General features: G+C 43.9%; 1 protein-coding gene across 1 annotated transcript in view; it reads left to right on the top strand.

Annotated features, from left to right (window-relative positions):
• PDE4B (phosphodiesterase 4B) overlaps window positions 1–12,665 on the top strand; it is a 439,367-nt gene that overhangs the window by 256,740 nt on the left and 169,962 nt on the right. The window lies entirely within an intron of this gene.

Here is a 12,665-nt window from a genome sequence, read left to right as displayed (position 1 = left end):
TCTGACCACCCCTTCTCTGTCCCCTTTGCTGGATTCTCCTCCAGGTCATGCCCCCTAATCTTAGATCTCTCTCAGGGACTCTTTTTCTATCCCCAGATCTTAGCACAGTGTCTGACACACAGATGCTTTATAAATGTTTATTGACCAAGTAGGAAGAAAAAAACTATTTGCCCCCTTTCAATCATGTCTATAAGTGAAGTGAAGCATTTCAACCAGCCTCCTGTCTCCTTCAGTGGGTGAAGTCATGCCTCCCTCCCCCTTCCCTGCCAGCCCCCTCTCCCTCTCCAGGGCCCCCCCCATGCTTCCCTGGGCCCAAGATATTATAATGGAAAGCAGAATTGCTTTTGTTGAGGAAGCTAAGATGGGGCTCTGAAGGCATCCTGTGGGCTTTGATTGCGTACTTGTATTGCTAAAAATAAGCACAGAGAGCAGTGAAAGTCTGGAAGACTCTGGTGGATTCCTAATAGAATTGCACACTCATCTATTTCTAGAACGATGAACTAAAGCCCATCAGAGACAGAATTGGGGCTTGATTGTTTGATGCAGTCCATGTGGCATTCTTAATGGGTTAAGGAAGACCTCAAATTGGCACATTCCATCCCTCAGTGAAATACACAGGAGATAATACCTGGGGATGTAAAGAAAAAAGAAAGAAAGAAAGAAAGAAAGAAAGAAAGAAAGAAAGAAAGAAAGAAAGAAAGAAAGAAAGAAAGGAAGGAAGGAAGGAAGGAAGGAAGGAAGGAAGGAAGGAAGGAAGGAAGGAAGGAAGGAAGGAAGGAAGGAAGGAAGGAAGGAAGGAAGGAAGGAGAAAGAAAGAAGAAAAGAAGGAAGGAAGGAAAGAAGGAAGGAAGGAAGAAGAAAAGAAAGAAAGAAGAGAGAGAGGGAGGGAAGGAAGGAAGTCCATTGTTCTTCCATCAGTGTTCATTGGTGCTCTCCATTTAGACCAAGCTGCTGAAAGATAGATAGCAGTCATTATGGCTCATGTGGATGTAGTAGGAGGCAATATGGACTAGAAGAGACTGTTAGATAGACCTGGGTTCCGATCCTGATACATGATTGTTGTTGTTCAGCTGTTTGAATCATGTCTGACTTTTTATGACCGCATTTGGGGTTTTCTTGGCAAGGAAACTAGAGTGGATTGGCATTTCCTTCTCCAGCTCATTTTACAGATGAGGAAACTGAGGCAAACACAGTTAAATAAGTGACTTGCCCAGGGTCACACAGCTAGTAAGTGTCAGAGTCCAGATTTGAACTCATAAAGATGAGTCTTCCTGACTTCAGGCCCTGCCCTCTATCCGCTGCACCACCTGGCTGCCCTCTGGTGAATGGTGGACGCTTACTAAATGCTTATTGACTGACTGACTAATCTTGGACACTTATAAGCTCTGTGACCTGGAAAATCATGTAAGCTCTCCCAGCCTTATCTATATGTTGGGGATAATAATAACCAAAATACCTATCTCAAAGGGTAGTAGTGGAGCCCAAATGAGATTATATGATCCTAAATCCCATGCTTGAATCCTTGCCTCACACTCAGCCAGTCAGTCAACAAACACATATTAAGCACTTAGGATGTACCAGGCACTGTGCTAATACTTGGGGATACAAAAACAAACATGAAACAATTCCTGCCTTCAAGAAGCTTCCATACTAATGGAGAACACAACCAATAAATAATGAGTCACACACAAGATCTATCCAGAGTCATGAAGGCAGCTGGAGAGGCATTAGCAGCTGGGGGGACTCCTGAAGAAGGAGGGATTTCATCTGAACCCTGAAGGAATCATCTTTTTTTTTTCTTCTATTCTGCTGTTATGGAAATGTGTGTTTTATTTCTTAAGTGCAGAATAAAATAAACAAAACTTTTAAAAAATTGAAGAAAGCCAGAGAAACAGTTGGGGGTGAGGGAGAAGAGCATTCCAGGCTTGGGGAGACCGAAACCCAGTGAGGTTAGCTCCTCTGTCCAAGATCATACAGGCAGCAAATATCAGAGCCAGGATTTGAACCCAAATCCAGGGGCTCTTAGTTCCCCTCCCTGTCTGCTGTTCCATTCTTCTATCACCATATATGTCCTTAATTTTCTCCATATAGTCAGAGGCAAAGGCTTCTACTGAGGGTGACAGGGTTAAATGAGGTTTGGGTGCATAAAGAGCTCGGAAGAGATTTGGAACAAACATGTGGGAGAGGGTGAGATAGAGTCAGTGAAAGAAGAATAAAAACCTGTCAAGCACAATGGACCTTAGATAATGCGGATTTGTGACACAGTTATCCAAACTTCCCCCCCTCCCCCGACATGTTTGGAGAAGGCAGATCATGGGGCGAGGTACAGGAGGGAGGAGACCCAGAGGTGAGAATCCACAGAGCCTGACAACTCTGCATTTGTAAGTACTCAGTGCTGTAAATGCAGAGAGTTTTTAGGTAGTCATTCTATTTCCAGAAGGAGGCAGGATGGTATAATAGATACCTGACCTTGAAGACAAGATACTTGGGTTAAAGTCTTGCCTCTGGCATATACTGGCTGTGTGACCCTGAACAAGTCACTTCCTTCAGTGTTCTGAAAAGTGTCCTAAGAAGATAGATGGCTAAGAAAATGTCGACCTATAGCAGCACAGGGAGTTTCCTCTCCTGGCAGATCCCTATACCCATGGAACCTCAGATCCAGTCCTTATCCCCTATATTTACAGAAGAATTTTTCATCTGTAAAATGATGCTGGACTAGAAAATCTCTGACGGTCCTCCATCTGTAAGATTTTCCTTCCTCTTTTTACACTGAATTCAAGTTAATGAAGTATCATTAAAAGGGACAAAGAAATAGGGCCGTGAATCCCAGAGCAATGGACCTTCCCTAGAAGAAATTTTCTTTTGGTCATTAAGATTTTTGCCCCGAGAATGCTTTTTGCTTTATTTTTAAGGGTCCCTCTCCCTTTAACTCTTCCTCATCAATTTTGTTTTCTCATTCATTGAAACCACTGGAAATTCTCTTTGCAAAACAGTAAGTTCTTTAAGATCAATTCTTGAAGGGTTCAACCCATCCAGCTTCCTGCTTTGAGAACAAGGTTTGTCCATATAAGCCATGCTGGCTTTTTTCATCTTCTGCCTCCTTTCTCCACCCACCCAGTCACTCAAAATACACTTGGCCCATCAGCCATCTTGAAGGGTTTCCAGTGGGCCACGAGGAAAACCAGGCTGCTCTCAAAAGCTGATTTCCTTCAGTCCAAGTACAAACAACACTTTAATTTAGGATCATAGAACTGGAGCTTAAAAAAACCTCAGAGGCCTTAAGCTCTGATTAATGAGGAAACTGAGGCCTTGAAATGACTTGCCCAGAGTCACAGGGGTAGTATCAGAGGCAGGATTTGAACTCTGTCAGGTACTCTCTTTTTCCTCACTTTTTTTTTAAATCAGTTCTGGTTCTCCTCCTCCTAGGTTGACTGCATCTTCTGGATCTCCTTTGCTCTAGATCCTTCTCTCAACAAATGGGAGGAATTGTTAGCATTTGGGAAGTGGGGAAGGGCACAGGCAATCTGTTCCACATTAAAGAAACTCTCCATGTGGAAGGGAAATTGGACTTATTTTGTGTAGTGCAAGAAATATTGTACTCCAGGCATTGGGTGGGGCAGACATCTTGTACTAATGTACAAAGGAAGGAGAAACCAAATCAATTTCCAGGAATATATCTTCTGGAGTCCAGTTTGTCAGAAATGTTGAGGGGGGCGGAAATTTAGGTAGAGGTTGGATTGGCTGATCATAGATATAGTGCTGGATATAAACTACAGATGACTGTCAGTGAAGGAAGTTTCCACACCAGGAAGTTCTCAACATCAATGAAATCACCACCATCCCTCCTGCCCCCATCTATATCTGTATCTATATATACACACATAAATGCATATATATACATGTATATGCATATACATACACAAATACGTGTGTATATTGAGTGTGTGTGTGTGTGTGTGTGTGTGTACACACACAAGTCACTGTTGATGACTTCTATGATGTGGGGAATTCGCAGTGTGAAAACTACATCCACCAGTGCAGCTCAGCTGCTTGGTTATGGCTTACAGGCTTAGTTGGCTGGGTCATATGAGTGATGAAGATCATACACACTGATATATTAGAGGCAAGCCTTGAATCGAGGCCTTCCTGACTTCCAAGGCTGGCTCTCTAACCAATAACAAGCAATGGCCTGTCTCTCATGCTGTTATGCAACCTTTCTGAAAATCTTCACTCTGTGGGGACTTGGAGGCATTGGAAGGGTACATGGTAGTACTTGGTGGAAAAAATGCTGATTTATTTTGTGAAGTTTCAGTTGGCATGAGGATGTGAGCTTGCCTTGAAGGGTGGTCTCATTTCTGGAAACATTCCCCTTTCCTCCACAAGAAACTGATGGGTTGAACACTTTTTCACCTTGTTGGGAATAATGCCCTTATTATGAGCAAATGGTAATGTTTTAATGTGGGGCCATTTTCCTTTCTCATTAAAGTCTTAAAACACAAACACAATTTGAGACTATTAAAGGCTCACTCTAGAATATAGTCTCAGGCAGCTGAAACGGAATTTCAAGAAAATTGGCCCCCAGCCCCTCAAGCTCATTTTCATAATCTGGTGCTTTTGGAAGTGGGGGAGCCGGAGTAGAAGGTTGTTCTGTTGTATTGTTTTTTCCTCCAAACTGTTCCCTTCATCGAGAGAATATGACCTGGGAAGGGATTCCAAACAGGATTAAAAAAAAAAACAACACTCAGCAAACACATGGCCCCCACAGTCCAGGCCAAGTGGTTTATCCACCAACTTTCTCCAACTGAAGGAATATTCAATAATCATTAAGGCTTAATGGTGTCCAACTCTGAAAAAGAGAAAGTCAAGCACAGATTAGATCATGCACTTGAAAGGGATCTTTAAATTGTTTTGTTGCATAGAATTTGGTTGCCTTTAACATCCCTTGAAATAGACTAGAATTTAATGAGATGTTAATACTCCAAAGGGACTTCAGTGAGTACAAACTCCTAGTTTTAGAGATTGGAGAACAGAAGAGGATGGAGGAGCTCAAATGATTGGGCAAGGTCATGCAGCTAAGAAGAGGCAGAGGCAGAAGCCTCCTTTTCTCAGTCCCAGGTTTTCCTCTAAAGAGTGGGCTATGGGATAGGTCTAGAAAACTTTGATTGGGTGGAATTTTTCATTCTATTGATTTTTGTTTTATCGGAATTTTGATTGAAAAAAAATGTCTTTACAGAAGGAAATAGAAGGGGGCAGGACCAGGAATAAAGGGACATGAATCTAGCAAGAAGGAAGGGGCCAGCTGTTCCTGTGATCTTACAACCAGACTTCTGCTCTTTGTACCCTTGCTTGGGAGAGAGGGTGGAGTTGGGACAAGACCTCCTAGCTCCCAGATTCCCATCTGGATCTGGACAGAAATTCTCTCTACAATGAGCATAAAGCAACTCCATGATGATAACAAGGATGGTGAAGGAATTTAAATGAAAGTCATATGAGAAATGGTCCCAAGAACTGGGGATCTTGAGCCTGGAAAGGAGAAGGCCGGGTGGGCTGGGATACCTGTCACCACATATGTGAAAAGCTAAAAGGTGGAGGAGGGATTTGGCCTTGGAGGTCCCTTTCAGCTCAAGATTGAGGCTCCCATGAGGCACCTTCCTCATGAAGGCAACATCCCTTATTCTAGACTCTAGAGTCTAGACCTAATAAGAGGATTTGTTCTGTGAAGTTTGGATTCAGTCAAAGGGCCACGCTTGAGGACCTAAAGGGCCACATGTGGCCTCAAGGTCACAGGTTCCCCATCCGTGGTCTAGAGCATTTGTGTCCTCAGACACGAGAGCTCCAGGGAAGTGGAATCTTCAAAAAACTTGCAAATAGAATGCGTATTGGGGTTGGGGGTGGGGGGGGTGTCTAGAGACAGGGATAAATGCAGCTCACATTTATATGGCGCTTGTAAAGTTTGTACTTCATATAACATTTAATTTGGCCCTCACAACAGCCCGAAGAGCTAAGTACTATTACCATTCCCACATTAGAGATGAGGAAAGTGAGGCTGAGAAAAGTTACATGACTTGTCCAGGGTCTCACAGGGAGCGAGTGTAGCCTTTGAACCCAGGACTTGCTGACTTAGAGTTCAGTTCTCTCTCCACTCTGCCAGGTGTCTCGGTAACTCCAGCCCTGCTCATTGCAGGGCTTAGGGCTTTCGTCTCTCCAAGCGGGCCGTAGTTCTTCTCAAGCTGCTTGTTTCTCAGGTGGGCTTGTATAATCATCCCGGAGAAGTTCCATTTCTAGGCAGCAGAAGACCCATTGGAAGCAATGAGGCCATTGTGAGCTGAACCCTTAAGTTCCCATCTCCCCCAGTGCTGCCTCTAACAGAAAAGTTTGCTAGAATGCACCGGGATGTTAGCAGCGACCAGCTGCCCTGGAGAGTGTCCCTGTTGAAAAGGAGTCTCTTCACATGGTGGACTGAATAGTCGTGATCACCATGGGCTCCATCTTTGCGGTAAGGATTTCAGCTTGCCCGGCAGCAGCCTGGGGATCTGGAACGAATAACCACGAGAAACCAGCAGCCGGGGGTCTTAGACGAGATGTTCTCGCACTGTCCTCTTCCCTTTTCCTTCCTTTACTCCCCTCAAGCTTTTCAAGATGGTTTTTTATCCTGTTTTTGTCTGAGTCCTGTTCCTGTTCCGTGGATTCTGTCCCAGCATTTTCCCCTCTAAAGGTGACTGAGTCAGATGTAGCTGTCTTCTGCCATCTGCTGGTTTGCTGTCCTCAGTGGGGAAAGGAAGGAAGGAAGGAAGGATGGAAGGAAGGAAGGAAGGAGGGAAGGAAGGAAGGAAGGAAGGAAGGAAGGAAGGAAGGAAGGAAGGAAGGAAGGAAGGAGGGAAGGAGGGAAGGAGGGAGGGAGGGAGGGAGGGAAGGAAGGAAGGAAGGAAGGAAGGAAGGAAGGGAGGGAGGGAAGGAGGGAGGGAAGGAGGGAAGGAGGAAAAAGAGAAAGAAAGAAAAAATTAAGAAAGAAGAGAGGGAGGAATGGAAGGAAGGAGGGAAGGCAGGAGGAAAGAAGGAAGGAAAAAGAAAAAAGAAAGAGAAGGAGGAAAGGAAAGAAGGAAGGAGGGAAGGAAGGAGGAAGGAAGGAAGGAAAAAGAGAAAGAAAGAAGAGAGGGAGGGAGGGAAGGAAGGGAGAGAAAGAAAGGAAGGAAGAAAAGGAAGAAAAAGAGAAAGGAAGAAAGAAAGAGAGAAGGAGGGAAGGAAGGGAGAGAGAGAGGAAGGAAGGAAGAAAAAAGAAAGAAGAGAGAAAGAAGGAAGGAAGGGAGGAAGGAAGAGAATCTCTAAGTTTTATCATTGGCCTATACTCTAAGTCACTAAAATGGCTTTATTATCTTTTATAGACTGTGGCTGGCCTTAACTCCCACCATTCCACTCTGCCTTGAAGACTGGTTACAATACCTACCACTCTGACCCACCTCTATCACCAGCCTCCAAAATTCAGATAGCAACTAGGAGTAGCAGAAGGTGCCAGTATATGTCTGGGGACCAAAGGGCAGAGGAGGCATTATAGTGTGGCATGTATCCTTCCACATGCCCTTGAATCTTAGTAGCTGGATCATGCTCTGTAAGTGTCTTCTGCTTTAAAAACAACACCCCCCCCCCAAAAATAAAACAAAAACAAATAAACAAACAAAAGCCCCTAAGCTCATATGCATAAGATCATCCATTTATATCTAGAACAAACTTTAGAAGTCATTTAGTCCATTTTACAAATGAGGAAACTGAGGCTCAGAGCTCGTCAGTGATCCAGCCAACATCACCCAGGCCTTAGGACCATCGGACTTGGTCTCTGATCCTAGAGATAGTAGAGATTTACTGAGGAGAGGTGACATGGCCAGACCCCCTAGAATAGGGTACATTTGTGAATGAGTTTCACCTCCCTGGTGGCCTTCAAGCAAAAGGCAGATGACAGCTTGTCAGGCAGGTTAGGGCAAGTAGCTTCTGAGGCCCCTGGCAGCCCTGAGAGCCTCTGAAATGTCCCTCTTTCTTTCTCCTACCTTCTTTCCTTCCTTCCCTCCTTTCTTTTCTCCTTCCTTCCTTCTCCTTTCCTTCTTTGCTTCCTTCTTTCCATCTTTCCTCCCTCCTCCCACCTTTCCTTCTTTCCTTCCTTCCATCCTCCCTTCCCCTTTCTTTCCTTCCTCCCTCTTCCCACCTTTCCTTCCTTTCCTTCCTTCCTTCCTTCCTTCCTTCCTTCCTTCCTTCCTTCCTTCCTTCCTTCCTTCCTTCCTTCCTTCCTTCCTTCCTTCCTTCCTTCCTTCCTTCCTTCCTTCTTTCCTTCCTTCCCTCCCTCCCTCCTCCCTCTCATCATCAATTTAGAACTAGAAAGAATCTCAGAGGTGATCTAGCATGACCCTTTCATTTTACAGACAAAGAATCTAAGGCCTAAAAAAATTAACTGGCTCGTCCAAGGGAATAGATGGAAGAATCTGTTTCCAGCCTAGGTCCCCTAACTCCTAATCCTGCTCTCTTTATAATCTATGCAAAGGTGTTTGCAAATTTCTAAGTACTGTGTATACATGTCAGCTACTGTTCTGTTCACAGACTCAATCAAGAAACACTTATTAATTGCCTACTGCATACTAGGCATTCCGCTAGGGATTGAGGATACAAACACAAAGAATGCACCAATCCTACTCTCCAGAGAGAGAATTCTCAGAGTTGTAAGGACACAGTGGCTGCCATGAGTACTTGAACGAGAATCCCTGCTACACATTCCCGACAAGTAGCCAGGCTGACCAGATCTGAAGACCTCTGGTGAGGGGGAACCTCTTGGGGCACCTAGAACATAGAATGTTAAAGCTGGGAGGACCTGGTCCATTCCAACCTCGAGCCTAAAATGTCTATGCTGGAGGTGCTCACTTCTCTCCCAAATTTCTCATGACATTTTGCTCGTCCCCTACTGCCTTCTCACAGTCTGCTTTGTATGTTAGGCCTTTGTGTCTTTTCTCCCAGACTCAGCCTTGAACTCTTCAGAGCAGCGACTGCGTCTTATTCATCATTATCTCTGCTCTTCCACTCTGATCCACCTAGCAGTGTCTACACGTCCCCTCCTAAGATCTATGATTGTTTATACAAGGGGGAAACCCATTACCTTAGACTTTCACATATAATTGGTGGACTGGATCCTAGTGGCTTCTCAAAACAGTTTTTATGAGGAAAGGGATGGTCCCCCTGAGTTCTGCCATTTCGTGTTTAGAGGTTTCAGCTAATGGACTCCATATCTATTAAGTGCTTACTGTGTGCCATGCACTGTGTTAAGCTCTGGGATACAAGTAGAAACAAAAAAGAAGTACTTACATTCTGATTCTAGAAGCTTACATTGTAATGGAAAAAGACAATGCATAAAAGGAAGTGAAAGGGTAGGTGAGGGCAGGGGGTTCCATTTTGGACTATGGTGGAGAAAGACTCAGGAATGGAGCCTGGAGAGGAATGAGTGTGGACATAACTAGCCTGGACACATCTTTGAAAAGTAGGCTTCTGCGGTGTGTGATTGTGATGGGATATTACTGTGCTATAAGAAAGGACGAGCAGGATGATTTCAAAAAACCTGGAAAGACTTAACCGAACTGATGCATAGTGAAGTGAATAGAACCAGGAGCACGTTGTACCCAGAAACAGCAATAGTATTCAATGAAGAACTGCGAATGACTTAGCTATTCTCAGCGATACAATGATCCAAGACAATCCCAAAGGGCTAATGATGAAGCATACACATTATCCGCCTCCAGAGAAAGAACTGATATTGATTGAATACAGACTGAAGCAGGCTATTTTTCACTTTCTTTCATTTTTTTTGAGTCTTCTTGTACAAAATGACTAATATGGAAATGTTTTACATAATTGTACATGTATAACCTTTACCTGATTGCTTATTGTCTCAGGGAGGAGAAAAGGGAAAGAGGGATACAATTTGGAACTCAAAACCTTAAATAAAAATGTTAATTTTTTTTAATTAAGTAAAATGCAAAAGAAAAAAAAAAGAAAAGAAAAAGGGACTTCCCAGAAGAACTGAACGGCAGAGGGAGGGATTTCATAGGGCAAGGAGGCTGCCGGGATATGGTGGGGAAGACGTTTTGCAGGGTGAGCTACAGCTGGAGAGATTAGATATAGTCACATAAACCAATATTAATAATGATTAAAATATGCAGTGCTACTTCAGTGTCAAAATAGATTTCATTCTTTTGTCTACTGTATTTTCTCAAAGTTTTAAGAAACAAAAGCAACTCATAGTGACCAGATTGCCCCTGTTGGAGGGGAAACTTAGACCCTGAAAGAGCAGCGAGGAGCCAGAACAGGTGTGGGAAGAGGTGGAAGAAAGGGCAAAGTATTGGCACATTAGAATAGGAAAGTCAGGAAATCGTCACTGTTTGCTCCCAATACTGCCCTAGGGAAATCCCAAGTCTCAGGTAATGTAAACTCTTAGACTTGGATGGGAGTTTAGAAGTCATTGGCCCAACCCTGACCTGAAGCATGAACTGCTCAGCTCTTCCTGAAAGTCTACAGCGACAGGAAACTGATTCTCCAATAATGTAGCCCATCCAATCAAAGAGTAACTCTAATAATTCAGAGTCTTCATTACCTGGCTCAAAACCCTTGTCTTTCTACAGGCCACCCATTGTTTTTAGTTCACTTCTCTGGGGTCAAGTAAAATTGGTTTAATCCTCCTTTCACTTAACAGATTGTTTTCAAATATTTGCAGAGGGTGGTTATTGAACAACTACTCCCAATCTCAGCCAAGTATCCTCTGCTTCAAATATCCACAGCATCTTCATTCAACATTGGGGTACAATGAGCAGGTAGGCTTAGACTGATTCTAGGGCAGCAGGTTAGCACCAGTTTGAGGATGATTGTTGGTGAATGAGAATTGATGCATTGAAATGATATGGAGAAATCAGGCTGGGGATGCTAAGGGAAGGGTTAGGTCAATCTTCTCAGAAGGGCTCTGGGATAGGGGTCACTTTCTGAGTAGGTTGGAAGGTACATCTCCCACCTAGTCTAAAAGTGGTCTGTCCCCACCCCCACCCCCCATCCATCCCTTCAATGAACTCCAGTAATTACAGCCTCTACTTTGGAGGTTAAGTGGGTCTATGTGAGTTGAATGAAATCTCTTTGTGGTTATATTTGCATACATTATACAGCTCCACCTCAGGCTGGCTCCTCATCTCATCAGTGTTTTCTGGATAGCAGGAGTTTGTCCATAAACATCGGAAAATATTCATAGTCTATGGTTAATTAGACTGTGAGATTCATCAGCTGGAAACTCTGAGGTGCTTCTGTGTAATCAAATTCTTAGCTCCCAGGCTCTTTTCTCCAGAAATGCTGTATTGTGACCAATCCATTTGGCAGAGACAAAGCTTGGTCATGTTCTAAGTTCATTATCATTGCCTGGGATCCTTTTTTCTCTGTCCTCCCCAGACATTTTGCTCTGATTTTGTCTCGGGTACACATCTCAGATTGAGACAAAACCATTCAGTTTTTCACAGGCCACTGACCTGCCAGTGATTCCATGAATATACAATGGGAACAAAACTGCATTTAGAGTTAGTGGACCTGGGTTCAAATCTTGCTTCTCCCACTTGCTACCTCTGTGACCATGAGAAACCAGTTATTCACAGAATTACAGATTTTAAGAGTTATAATAGACCTCTCTGGTCCAACCCATGCCAGAAAGGAATCCCTACTATATCGTGCCCAATAAGTGATTACTCACCCTCACCCCCGGGACTCGGTTTCTCATTTATAAAATGAGATAGTTGGATTAGCTGACTTTTAAGGTCATGATAGAATGGAAGGAGAGTGATGGGGAGGGACTGTCCCCTCCCCTAGCACAATGCATAGTAGATACTTAATGCTCATTGATTGATTGATCCTAGCCCTCAAACTCTGATGCCAGGAACACAAGTTCACCTTTGCCCCCAAGGACCTCTCCTGACACAGGTAGAGGATGTGGTAGATGTTTCCCTGGACTACCAGCACAGGCTAATCCCACCTTCAATCACTATAGAAGTCACTGGCCTGGAGCAAAATATACATTCAGTTCACGTCATCGGAAAAGGAGGGGCAGTAACCACTGGGTGACTGGTCTTGGCAAGCGCTTTGTATGACCAGACTAGAATACTGTCAGTATGATGACATGATGGGCAGATGTGATAACCACCAACGGGTGGAAGCCATCTGCTGGTTCTTATGAACTGCTCATAGGGGAATGAAGGAAATTGGGAGTCTCTGTGTACACTAGTCTCACGCATGCAGGCCTCTGCCAAGCACTTTACAGCTTCTCCTGTATGAGCCCCCTTCTCTCTACTCACCCAGCCACTCTTCATTCCCATTTGCCTAGATTAATGCAGTAGCCTTCTCACGGGTCTCCCAGCCTCAGGTTCAATTCAATTCAATTTAATAAACATTTATTAAGCACCAACTATGTGCCAAGCATTGTGCTAAGTGCTAGGCCTACCCTCAAGTGGCTTATAGTCTAATGGAGGAGACGACATGCGAACAAATATATACAAAAAGAACTGTATACAGGATAAACAGAAAATAATTAAAAGAGGGAAAGCATTGGAATTAAGAAGGGTCAGGTCTCATTAAACTCTAATCCATCCTATACAGGAGGCCTTTCCCAA

The sequence above is a fragment of the Vombatus ursinus genome, unplaced genomic scaffold (genome assembly GCF_900497805.2).
Source record: "Vombatus ursinus unplaced genomic scaffold, bare-nosed wombat genome assembly UNPS02014804.1, whole genome shotgun sequence".
Lineage (NCBI taxonomy): Eukaryota > Metazoa > Chordata > Mammalia > Diprotodontia > Vombatidae > Vombatus > Vombatus ursinus.
This window is presented reverse-complemented; position numbering and strand designations above follow the sequence as displayed.